This window comes from Acomys minous (genome assembly GCF_964271855.1).
Source record: "Acomys minous genome assembly, chromosome: 16".
Taxonomy (NCBI): domain Eukaryota; kingdom Metazoa; phylum Chordata; class Mammalia; order Rodentia; family Muridae; genus Acomys; species Acomys minous.
Window position 1 is genome coordinate 66,417,895 of NC_140498.1, and position 11,681 is coordinate 66,429,575.

At 52.3% G+C, this 11,681-nt stretch overlaps 1 protein-coding gene across 1 annotated transcript in view; it reads right to left on the reverse strand.

Moving 5' to 3' along the window:
• The window catches only part of SLC29A4 (solute carrier family 29 member 4), a 29,276-nt gene extending 25,451 nt beyond the window's left edge, over window positions 1-3,825 (reverse strand). The window contains exon 1 of the mRNA XM_084763915.1: window positions 3,541-3,825. The gene's annotated coding sequence lies outside the window, so the exon portion shown is untranslated. The remainder of the gene's footprint in view (window positions 1-3,540) is intronic.
• Window positions 3,826-11,681: the final 7,856 nt, after the last annotated feature.

Genomic DNA, 11,681 nt, shown 5'->3' on the forward strand with positions numbered 1-11,681 from the left:
ACCTATTTAAAAGCAAAAGAACAGAAGAGAGAGATGATTCAGTGGGTAAGAATCCTCTCTTTGGGGCCAGGCGTGGTGGCGCACGCCTTTGATCCCAGCACTTGGGAGGCAGAGGCAGGGGGATCGCTGTGAGTTTGAGGCCAGCCTGGTCTACAAAGCGAATCCAGGACAGCCAAGGCTAACGCAGAGAGACCCTGTCTCGAAAAACCAAAATAAATAAATAAATAAATAAATAAATAAATAAATCTATTAAGCATGAGCTGGGGCAGGGACTGGCTGTGGAATGGGAGGTGGGTTGATAGCTGGGAAAAGCAACAGCACAGCCTGTGAGCACCCATGGCAACCCCTCTTGGTTTCACTTGTGTGTACATTTTTTCATAATAAAACAGTCGCACAGGGAGTGGCAAGGTGGCCCAATGGGCAAAGATGCTTCCTGCAGGTAAACCTGGGGACCTGAGTTCCATCCCGAGATCACAGAGTGGAAGGAGAAATCAGCCCCCTGTATGTTGTCTTTCTTTTTTAGGGGGCGACAGGGTCTCTCTGTGTAGCCTTGGCTGTCCTGGACTCACTCTGTAGGCCAGGCTGGGCTCGAACGCACAGCCATCCACCTGCCTCTGCCTACCGAGTGCTGGGATTAAAGGTGTGTGCCACCACACCCAGCTTGCATGTTGTCTTTTGATCTCCACCAGCGTGCCCTCCCCCACAACAAGTAGATGCAATTTTAACGTTTAAAATGAGAGAAAGAGCCCAAAGGTGTCCTCTGTCACCCTCCCTGAAGCTCTTTCATGTCCACCCTTTGCCATCCGCTTTCTGTGGACACAAACCTAATTTGTTCCCAACTTATTAGCTTAAAGCCATTAGGATCTTTCCCATCAACTCGGAAGCAGCCAGAAGCCTGTGCAGGACACTGAACAGAGAGACTCTGAGAGGAAGGGAGAGAGGGAGGGAGGGAGGGAGGGCGAGCCATTGCTAGGGTCACAGTGAGCCCATGTGGGTGTGGCCTCCATTTTGACACCTGCTCTTGTTCTCAGGTGCCCAGGGAGTCCTTTTATAGGTGACAAGAAGAACCAGCTGGTAAAAGAGGAAGCTAGGGCCCTGCCCGGGGGGGGGGGGGATATTATACTAAAATTCAGTGACACATCCCTGTCACAAATTACCCATGCTTATCCTCATAGCAACCCCGGAACTTGGTATTTCTGGCATCCCTTTGGGTGGACCAAGTTAGAGGCATCAAAACCTGGCCTGGGGGGGGGGCGGGGGAGTGGGGGATGTGTCCCCAGAAGATTTGCAGAGGGAGCCGAAGGGAGCCGCTGGCTGGCACCTGCCGATCAACTCCCGCGTGGCTTGCCCTACGCTTCGGCCAGCACCACGGACAGCTTCCCACGTCCTCCCAGGCAGAAAGGTAACTGGAAGAAACCAGAGTGTGGCCCAGCAGTAAAATGCCTGCCTAGAATCTATGAGTGAGGGGCTTGGGGTACGGCTCAAAGTTCAAGTGCTTGCTTAGTGTGTAAGAGGCTGTGAATTCAGCTTCCAACACTGCACAAAACACTAAGGGCAGAAGGCTTGCCTAGTTTACATAAAGCTCTACGGTCAGTCCCGGCACTGGAGGCTGGGGTCGGGGTGGGACAATGAACATATCAGGTTTTTTCCAGAACTAGAGTGCTAGCACAGTGGTTATGAACACCGCCTACTCTTCCAGAGGACCTGAGTTCGATTCCTAGCATCCACACCGTAGGTAGCTCACAACCATCTGTAACTTCAATCCCAGGGCATTCATGGCCACCAGGAACATGCATGGTGCACAGATGTGAGTGCAGTCAAAGCACGCATGCACATAAAATAAAATAAAAATTAAATCAGTTTCTCAACGAAATCTATTTAAACTTCATTTTTGAATCAATTGGCTCTGAGGACACTGTGAAATCCCACAGTGCTATGCACGTATGTATCGGGGGTATGTTAGCGAACTCTTGTAATTTCAGTAGTTGGGGAGGCAGAGGCAGGAGGATCAGGAATTTGAGGGCAGTCTGGGCTGGCTATACAGCGAGTTCTGGGCTAGCCTTGTCTCAAAAAGAGCAAACAAATAAAGGCAACAAGAAATAAGAATAAGACAAAGAAACGGGAAGAAAAAAAAACACATTTAAAAATAAAAACAAAGAAAGGGAGGAATGAAGGAAGGAAAGAAGGAAGGAAGGAAGCAACGGTAGCGGAGACTGTCCTAGGAGGGTAAGGACATGCTGCCCACCACTGCACAATGCCAGATTCAGGTGGGGGTGGGTGCGGTGGGGTGCAAATGCATCCTTTGCCAGGATCTGCATCTAACTTCTTGGAAGAGCTTGTCTGAGTCACACAGGGCAACGGGACAGATATCCATCATTCTTCCCCCAGATTCCCAAATCTATCCATCTACTGCTCCCCTGAACCCCCCACCCCCCCACCCCCACCCCTGACTACTTAGTCTGGCAATCGGACAATTGTGGCTCCCAGGACCTGGCCTGGTGAGGTGGATAAGGACCCCTGAGGGCAGCAGCAGCAAGGGCTGCAGGCAAGATGCTGCTGGAGGCTGGCTCCGGATCCAGGAGCTGCCTGGCCCAGCTCCAAGGGCTCTTAGCTGGGAATAACTTTTCATTACTGGCTGTTGCGGGCACGGATGGCAGGGCTGGGAGGGGATGGGGTGAAACATCTCAAGGGACAGCCAGCCTTATTGCTGCCACCGGAGAGCCAAGTGCGTCCATCCCTTCTTCCCACTGGTTTATTGTCTTGGACTCCTGTGAACTCGGGCTCTCAGGGACCCCCGGGCACCTTCCCAGCCTCTCCTTTGACCCTGGCAGTATACCAATTGCTCTGTGGCTTCCCCATCCTATGGCCTCCTTCCTTCAGCTCTCCTTTCTTCTTCCTTTTCCCCCTTTCTTCTCTCCTCTGCGCTCGCTCTCCTGCCTCCTCTTCCCTCAGTGCCGGAGTTCCAGGCATGCCCCGCTTTGCCCAGCCTCAAAGTCTTTTTTGTGTGTGTGTGTGTGTCTGTGATACACACAAAGCTGCCCGCCCAAGAACCTCACTCCCTTTGTACTCCTTTCCTGTAGTTCCAGCACACTTCTCCCCGCCCCCCTCCCTTAGGAAGCCTCCTCTGACTTCCCTTCGCCACTGGGATGAGGTCCAGAGAGGGGAAGGCATTTACCCAAGGTCACACAGCGGAGGGAACAAGACGAATGAGCACGAAAAAAAAAAAAAAAAGCTTCGCTGGTGAGAGAGGGTGACGTGAGATGACCCGAAGTGACCCTCCACGTGAAGGGAGGGAAGAGTACCAGACTCCGACAGATGCCCCTCCCCTCCCCAGAAGAATCACAGCGTGTCCATTTCACAGGCAAGAAAACTGATGCCAGAGAGCCCCAGGCAGACCTCCCCCCATGGGAGTGGCAGAGGCAAGAACGGTCTCAAGCCTGCCTCGCCTGCACTGCATCTTCTGTGACTCATTGCTAGCTTGGACTCCTGGCTCTGGATGGGGACCCCCCCCCGCAAGAACCCCCCAGAGGCCTTGCTTACCTGAGTCTGGCAGGGTTCCCTTCTAAGGCTTCTCCTCGTGGATTCAGGTCGATGCGAGCCACGCGCGCGCGCTGCTTGGAAAAGCTCCTGCTACTCTCTATTTACAAGAGCAAGCTTCTGAGCGAATGAGCCAGGGAAAATGTTTGGCTTCCGTGGGTGGGAGCTGAGGCCATCTGTTCCCAGGCGCTGAGAAAACACCGTAGCCGTCGCTATAGCCGCGGTGCCCAGCAGAGCCTTGCAGAGCGGGCCCCTGGCACCCATGAGCCACTTGTTCTAAGGCGAGGTACTCATTTGCTGTGAGTCTTAGCATGTAGATCTATATATATATATATATATATATATATATATATATATATATATATATATATATATATATATATATATATATATATATATATATATATATATATATAACAACAACAACAACAACCCAGAGTTTTATCTAGTTGTGTGGCTCCATGATACGCTCTGTGACCCCCTGTTGCTCCCTTCTTACGTCCTCTTTGTACCTACGCCCTCATCCCACTACCACCCCGTGAATCCAAGTGCCTCCAGCTTGGAGAAAGCCGCTGACATCTGTGACAGGGCACTACCTAGGACCAGCTTTTAGGCTTTTATGACTAGTGCCCTCATTTGTTCCCAGGCTGAAAATAACTTTATTGTTTCCTCTGAAAATAAAGAGAACCACTTTCCAATCCAAAAAGTTATGATGTAGGAGGGAAAATGGAGAGAGATAGTCCCTTCCATCAAGGGAAACATCTGTCGAGGACACTGACTTTCCAGATGACTCTCCAAATGGCTTGCCATGTCTAGGGTCCAGGATGGAGGAAATTTAACTAAGTATTTTGAGAATCATGGGAGTTGAGAGATAAAGCTCAGAGATAGAACTGCCTAGAATCCCCCAGTGAGAGGCTGGGGTGTGGCTCAGTGGTAGAGCCCCTGCCTAGAATCCCTCAGTGAGGGGCTGGGGTGTGGCTCAGTGGTAGAGCCTCTGCCTAGAATCCCTCAGTGAGGGGCTGGGGTGTGGCTCAGTGGTAGAGCCCCTGCCTAGAATCCCCCAGTGAGGGGCTGGGGTATGGCTCAGTGGTAGAGCCCCTGCCTAGAATCCCCCAGTGAGGGGCTGGGGTGTGGCTCAGTGGTAGAGCCTCTGCCTAGAATCCCTCAGTGAGGGGCTGGGGTGTGGCTCAGTGGTAGAGCCTCTGCCTAGAATCCCTCAGTGAGGGGCTGGGGTGTGGCTCAGTGGTAGAGCCTCTGCCTAGAATCCCTCAGTGAGGGGCTGGGGTGTGGCTCAGTGGTAGAGCCTCTGCCTAGAATCCCTCAGTGAGGGGCTGGGGTGTGGCTCAGTGGTAGAGCCCCTGCCTAGAATCCCCCAGTGAGGGGCTGGGGTGTGGCTCAGTGGTAGAGCACCTGCCTAGAATCCCTCAGTGAGGGGCTGGGGTGTGGCTCAGTGGTAGAGCCTCTGCCTAGAATCCCTCAGTGAGGGGCTGGGGTGTGGCTCAGTGGTAGAGCCTCTGCCTAGAATCCCTCAGTGAGGGGCTGGGGTGTGGCTCAGTGGTAGAGCACCTGCCCAGAATCCTCCAGTGAGGGGCTGGGGTGTGGCTCAGTGGTAGAGCCCCTGCCTAGAATCCCCCAGTGAGGGGCTGGGGTGTGGCTCAGTGGTAGAGCCCCTGCCTAGAATCCCCCAGTGAGGGGCTGGGGTGTGGCTCAGTGGTAGAGCCCCTGCCTAGAATCCCCCAGTGAGGGGCTGGGGTGTGGCTCAGTGGTAGAACATTTGCCTAGAATCTACTAATGAAGGTCTGGGGTGGGGTCAGTCAGCAGTAGCATTTGCATTTTTTCCCCTAGACCATGGTTTGATTCTTAGCACCACAAAAAGGTAGGGGGAGAGACAGAGAGACAATGACAGAGACAGACAGATAGACAGACAGACAGACAGGAGGGAAAGACAAGGAACCATCAGCTCTATCCCCAGAACCTTCAGTTCCCTGTCAGGACCCTTGGAGGCTGTAGTCCCAAGAGTGTGGCTCCTTGAGGACATTGCCCCATAAACCTTGTCTTTTATCTCACACTCCAGAGAGTAGAGAGGTGACAGGTATAAAACTTGCCCTCCTTCTCCTTGTGACCTAAGACAAGTGTTTTAGATTCAGCTGTGTCACCTGTAAGTCAGGATACCACATCACAGTGGTGATGGGGGTCATATTAATTGATATGTGATAATTATGATCCAATGACTAACATGAAGTTGGGCATAAGTCCTAAGCAGTCAGTAGCAACAACAGACGTCCTGAGCATTGTGTTACTTGGTGAAAACTTGTTGTGTGGGGCTGGAGGGTACTTGTCTAGGTGTGAGACCTGTGCCTGCTGGGCAGAACCTGTGGCCGGTGGGTGAGGTCAAGTGCCAGTGGGTGAGGTCTGTACCTGGTGGGTGAGGCCAGTGCTGGTGGGTAGGGTCTATGGCTGGTGGGTGAGGCCAGTGCCGGTGGGTAATGCCAGTGCCAATGGGTGATGCCAGTGCTGGTGGGTGAGGTCTGTACCTGGTGGGTGAGGCCAGTGCTAGTGGGTGATGCCAGTGCTGGTGGGTGAGGCCTGTACCTGGTGGGTGAGGCCAGTATTGGTTGGGTAGAGCATCTTGGTGAGGCTGCAGTCGGCCTCCTGAGCAGCCCTGAAGTGGACACCTGCCCTGGCCAGTTCTATCTGAGCATGCTAGCTGTGACCACCAGCTCTGGAGACCTGATTACGTTTTTCAGTAAACGTTTCAAGAGGACTGTTAAACTCCAACATAATTAAAAATTAAACTGGATAAACCCATGGGAGTGATCCATGATCAGACTCACTGTTGAGTAATTTACTGGTATCAGTGCAGGACCATCCTATTCCTATGCTTGTCTTTATGGTGGCAGTGCCGGGCCAGTCTCCAGCCTCACCGTCAATGATGCCATGTGACATGGTTGCTGTCAGGTCAGCCATCGCGTGATATTTATGTCATAGCAACTAACCAGTACTTGGGCAGGCGAGGTGGCCCAGTGGGTAAGGAAACTTGCTGCCAAGTCTAAGACTTGAGTTCCATCTCTGGGAGGCACATGAGACATAGAGAATTTAACTTCTGACGTTGTCATCTGACCTCCATCCATGCACTGTAGCACACGTGCACCCACACCAACATACCTATACACACACATGCACACACACAGACACACAGACACACAGACACAGCCACACACACACACACACACACACACAGACATATAGACACAGACACAGAGATACATAGACACACAGACACAGACACACACACACACACACACACATAGACACAGACATACACACAGAGGCATACAGACACATAGACACAGACACATAGATACATACATACACACAAAGACACAGACACACACACAGAGGCATACAGACACACACATACAAAGACATGGAAAAATACAGACACACACACACAAAGACACGGAAACATACAGACACACACACACACAGACATGCACAGACATGCACACATATATATATATATGTACACACACACACACATACAAAGACACACAGATAGACACAGACACACAAACACACAGACACACACACACACAGACACACAGATACATAGACACAGACACACACACATACATAGACACAGACACAGACAGACAGACAGACACACACACACACACACACACACTGCAATAATAATAAAAAAAGAAGAAGAAATTAACCAGTGATAAAAATCAGGGCATTTCTCACTGGCTGAACAGCTCACTGACACCCACATACCACTGCTAATCTTCCACATTGAGGGGCTCATGTCATCATCCTTAGCAGTGTCCCCCAGACACATTCCAGGTCCCTGTCCCTTTGGCTGCTGCCCAAGCAACTGTGGCCTTCACTAGGCCCCTTGGCAGCTTCCTGTCCCTTTAGGACACCTCTCTGCACAGAATCTCTCCCACAGCAGAGCTACGCATGTTACCAGCGCCTCTGAATTGTCCTGTGACTCCTCCCACTGACACTCAGCAACACCAAAGCTTCCACGTCCTGCAAGGCCGGCCATGGCTGACTTCGTCCATCTCCGTCACTGTCCAGACTCCCAAGTAGACACAGCTAAGCCGTGGCTGGAAGCCCTCCCCCTCCCCCTCCTCCGCCCTCCACCCCACCCCTCACCTTGTGCCCTCCTTGGGATGTTAAGTACCACTGAGTCCAAGCTGCCCTGAGGCTCCTTGGTTGGACTTTGCTAATGCTGGCCCCATGGTTGCTGCACGTGTCCCTTAGATTGAGAGTCTGTTCCAATTTGCAGGGGAGCAAAAATCTGAGCAGTCTGGTAGGCATGGAAAAAAAAAATAGGGGCATTGGCTATTTTTTGGCTGCCTAAGAGCGGCGACTGGGGGCCCGGGTCAGTAGTTCTCTGTAGTCCTTTCGGGTAGTTAGGGGAGAGATGGACAAACACATCCGCTTTCTAATTTGTTTTGCTGCTACTGATTTAGAGGCAGGGTCTCAAGTAGCCGAGGCTAGCCTTCCACTTACTGTGTAGAGGAGGATGACCTGGAACTTCCGAGCCTCCGTTCTCTACCCTGAGTGTTGCAATTACAGGCACGCACCATACCAGTTTTATCCCGTGCTCCGTGCACGCTAGCCCAGCAATCCAGCAACCGCCCCGCCTCACTGTAGTACTTTTTTGCGGAGTGTGAGCCTTTCAGCTTTGGACCCCTCCCCCCCCCCAAGGCCTTGCTCATTTAGGGCCAAGCTCAACACTCACTTTGTTCTTGCTGGTTTGCTGGCCCCTTCCTCTCAGCTGGCAGAGCACACAGACGTTTTCAGGGGGTGTTAAGTATGAGCTGTGAGACATCCCTCCCCCTCCCCCTGCCCTCCCCCCCCCCACCTCCCAGGGCTGGGGACCCAGGAGGAGTGTGGCTGTGTTGGCAGAAGGAGTTTATCACGATTGAATTCTCTAATCCTCTTCAAGGATTAGGGAAACTTGACGCGGTTCCCTTGATAACGTCCTTTAAAGATTTAATGGGTTTCAGGCTTTCCAAGAGAAAGCTCTGGATGAGGAATTTGAAGGACTTACTTAAGCCCCTGACTCCGTGTGTGACCTTGGTCTGTGGCTCTCTGTAAAGAGCAGGCCTGGTATTGGGCAGGTGGTCCAGGATGAGCTGTGTTTAGAAGGCCAGGGTTGTAGTGGCCACAGTGTGTTGTCCTTCTGGAACACTGCCCCGCCCATCTGCCCTGCTCACCATCCAGCATCTAGGGCAAATCATAGACTAGCAGTGAGGTCCTTGGGATGCAGTGAACGGTAGAGAGCTTGCCTAGAACACCGCCCCCCCCCACACACACTGCCAGTGAGAGGCTGTGGTGTGGTTCAGTAGTAGAGCCCCTGCCTAGAATCCCCCAGTAAGGGGCTAGGGGTGTGGCTCAGTGGTAGAGCCCCTGCCTAGAATCCCCCAGTGAGGGGCTGGGGTGTGGCTCAGTGGTAGAGCCCCTGCCTAGAATCCCCCAGTGAGGGGCTGGGGTGTGGCTCAGTGATAGAGCCCCTGCCTAGAATCCCCCAGTGAGGGGCTGGGGTGTGGCTCAGTGGTAGAACACCTACCTAGAATCCCCCAGTGAGGGGCTGGGGTGTGGCTCAGTGGTAGAGCCCCTGCCTAGAATCCCCCAGTGAGGGGCTGGATGTGGCTCAGTGGTAGAGCCCCTGCCTAGAATCCCCCAGTGAGGGGCTGGATGTGGCTCAGTGATAGAGCCCCTGCCTAGAATCCCCCAGTGAGGGGCTGGGGTGTGGCTCAGTGGTAGAGCACCTGCCTAGAATCCCCCAGTGAGGGGCTGGGTGTGCCTCAACAAATTAATGTATTAATCCATTGATGGGTCCAAAGCTGAAAGAGCTGTTTGGAGATAGGGCCTGGTTAGAAGAAGCTGGCCTCTGGGTATGAGGGGTGGGAGGGTGGGAGCCTTTGAAGGATGTATCTTCTTCTCCATCCATTGTTTCCTTTGGGAGTTCTCTGTCTCTCTGCCTCTCTGTTTCCGTCTCTGTCTTTTTCTCTGCTTCCTGGCTGCCATGAGGTAAGCCGGCCTCCTCCATCCCACCCTCTCTTTCATGTTGTCCTGCCTTTCCTCAGGCCCAAGCCACAGCCAGCTGTTCTAAGTGTTCAGGTGTTCTAAGAGAAAGCCCTGGAATCCAAATCAACCTTTTCCTCCTTGAAATGGTTTCCCCTCAAGTGTTTTGTCACAGTAACCAACACAGGTAGAGGAGAGGCTCAAAGTGGCCGGAACCTGAGACAAGAGTCCCAGAGGAATATCTCTGCCTCAGAGCACTCACACTTTCTGGCTCACGGGGACTCTGCAACCTCCCAGTCAGCTTGGACTGTTCGCTTCTGCATCTAATGTGCAGGAGGTGAAGAACAGGGCTGTAGGGTGAGGTGTGGGGAGGGAGCTTTGCCCAGCTAGGACTGACTGTGTACGAGGGTTGGGGTCCCCGCACTTGGAGTGATAGAGGCCTGCCCCGTAGCATCTAGAACTGTGAGCCCTTGGTGGGGTTGAACCGCCCTTTCACAGGGGCCACCTAAGACCACCTAAGCCCATCGGGAAACACAGCGATATTTACATTATGACTCATAACTGTGGCAAAAATTACAGATATAAAGTAGCAATAGAAGCCGGGCGTGGTGGCGCACGCCTTTAATCCCAACACTCGGGAGGCAGAGGCAGGCGGATCGCTGTGAGTTCGAGGCCAGCCTGGTCTACAAAGTGAGTCCAGGACAGCCAAGGCTAACACAGAGAGACCCTGTCTCGAAAAACCAAAAAAAAAAAAAGTAGCAATAGAAATAATTTTATGGTTCGGGGGTTCACCACAACGTGAGGAAGCAAAGCGTATTAAAGGGACACAGCATTAGGAGGGTTGAGAACCGCTGATCTAGAATGTTCTTTAGAGGAAACTGAGTCTGAAGTTTGGGGGGAACAAGTGCCGCAGAGTGTAGTGGGAAATGGAATTGAGTCTATTCTCGTCGCTTTGATCCCTGTCTATACTGTCAGCTCCATGACAACAGGAAGCAGTGCTTTTAAACCCAGAGGGAGTTTTGAAACAACAGTAATGGGTTGGTTTTTTTTTTTTTTTCATCTCTTCAGACAGTGCCAAATACTCCCTTTTGGGGGGCGTGGCAGGCACAGTGGGGCTCTCAAGGTCTCCAGGTGGGTCACAACCCTAGTCCTGGGCCCTTGGGGGTAGATGCTGTCCAGGCCACTTCAGATTCCTTCTGTCACCTCCTGCCGTGTGTCCCTTCCTCTCTTTGCCTCTTGAAGGACATTTGAGAGCACCTGAGAGCTCTGTGGAAAAGCTTCATCCGTGCTCTCGCTGTCACTCGAAAGGATCATCTTCAACTTGAGAGGCCACAAACAGTGAGGCAGGACCCTCACATGCATGCTCAGTGTTACCTGCATACATACTTAGTTCCACAGACACACTAACCTATGTGCACACACAAATCACACACAGGTACAGGGGCACACACTGGTTCGTGTACATACAATCACAGTGGCAGACTTACACCAGATGTGGTGACACATGCCCAGTCCCACGACAATTCACACATACACACACATACACTCGCGTGCACACACACATACACATAAGTCACACACATGCACAGGGACACAGATTGACTCAAAGGTACACTCTCACACACAATCACATACGCATATTTTCACACATAATAGATCACATACACACGAATGCTTAGCCAAACAGTCTGACACACATTCTCTCTCTCTCTCTCTCTCTCTCTCTCTCTCTCTCTCTCTCTCTCTCTCTCTCTCTCTCACACACACACACACACACACACACACACAAGCATAGAAGGAATATTGCCTGTTCACACAAAAATGGCTTTTCCTCTCACAGGTTGCAGGCAAGGGTGTTCGGACCTGGGTTCTAGGGTCAGGGTCCAGGAGCATCAACCGTCTTCCTACCCCCAGAAGCCATATCTCCGCAAGCTTCCTATCGGCTTCCTGTCATCATGGACCTCTGTCTGTGTTGGCTTGTCACAGTGTCTCTTGATGTTTGGCGGCTGGGACTCAGAGGCTGTGTGGCCAAGTCTGGCTTATGAAGTGTGGGCTTCCTGTTGAGCCGCCTTCAGGGCTATGTGCACTCTGCGGAGCCTCCA